Here is a 1,419-nt window from a genome sequence, read left to right on the forward strand (position 1 = left end):
TGTTGTTGAGGCTGATCTCAAACTCCTGGCCTCAAGTGATCTGGCCACCTCAGCCTCCCAAAGTGCTGGGATTACAGGCACGAGCCACTGTGCCCAGGCTAATCTCTGTCTTTTAATTGGCATATTGGACTATTTATGTTTACAGCAATTGATATGATAGGGCTCAAATTTGCCATTTTATTATTTGTTTTCTCTTTTTTTCCTCTATTTCTTGTTCCTCTGTTTATCTTTTCATAATTTGCTGTGGTTTTTATGAACTTTTTTTAGGATTCTGTCTTGATTTTTTTATATTGTTCCTGACTATCAATTTGTATAATTTTCTTAGTGGTTGCTCTAAGTATTACAATAACTATATGTAACTTATCACACTCTACTGGTATTGATGTTTTGTCACTTCAAGTTTAGAAACCTTACATTCATTTAGGTTCTTTTGCTCTCCCCACTTAAAAAATATAATTGTCTTAAATGTTTCCTATACATTGAGCACCACATCAGATGGTGTAACCAGCAAATATGATTTCAGACTTCATATTTCAGGTTTATGAGTAGGATCATCTATATATATATCCCTATTTTTAACCATTCTGATGTCTTCTTTTCTTTCTGAAGTTCCAAGTCTTCTTCTGTTATCATTTCCTTTCTGTCTAGAGAGCTGCTTTTAGCCATCATTTAAGGTTAGGTTTGCTAGTAAAACAAAACAAACTCTTACTTTTCCTTTATCATAGGATCTTTATTTCCCCTTCATTCCTGATGGATAGGTTTGCTGGATGTAGGGTTTGTCGTACTTTTCTTTCAGTACTTGAAAAATGTCGTGCCCCTTCTTCCTGGCTGTCATAGTTTCAGATGGGAAATCCACTGTCATTCGAATTAGTAGTGTTCCCCTATAAGCAATGCATCATTTCTCTCTGGCTGCTTTCAAGATATTTTTCTTTGTCTTTAGTTTTCAGAGGTTTAATTATGATGTGTCTTGACATAGATTTCTTTGGGTTTATCTTATTTGTGGTTTACTCTGTTCTTGAATCTGTTTATGTCTTTTGCCAAATTTGGGCATTGTCAGCCATTATTTCTTTGAATATTCTTTTAGCGTCCCACACTTTCTCTCTCCTTTAGTTTTGGAACTCTGATGGTATGAAAGTTAGCTTTTTTGTTATTGTCCCACAGGTCCATGAAACTCTTTTTTTTTTAGTTTATTTTCTCTCTATTCAGTTCATATTTGGTAAATTATATTTATTTGTCCTCAAGTTCACTGATTCTATTCTCTATCACCTTCACTCTACTACTGAAACCATCCAGTGAGTTTTTTATTTTGGTTACTATATTTTTCAGTTATATAATTTCCATATGTTTATTTTTATAGCTTATATTTCTTTGCTAAGATTTTCTGTTTTCACTTGTTTCGAAAGAATTTATAATTGCCTG

Source organism: Propithecus coquereli, unplaced genomic scaffold (assembly GCF_000956105.1).
Source record: "Propithecus coquereli isolate 6110/MARCELLA unplaced genomic scaffold, Pcoq_1.0 Scaffold130, whole genome shotgun sequence".
NCBI lineage: Eukaryota > Metazoa > Chordata > Mammalia > Primates > Indriidae > Propithecus > Propithecus coquereli.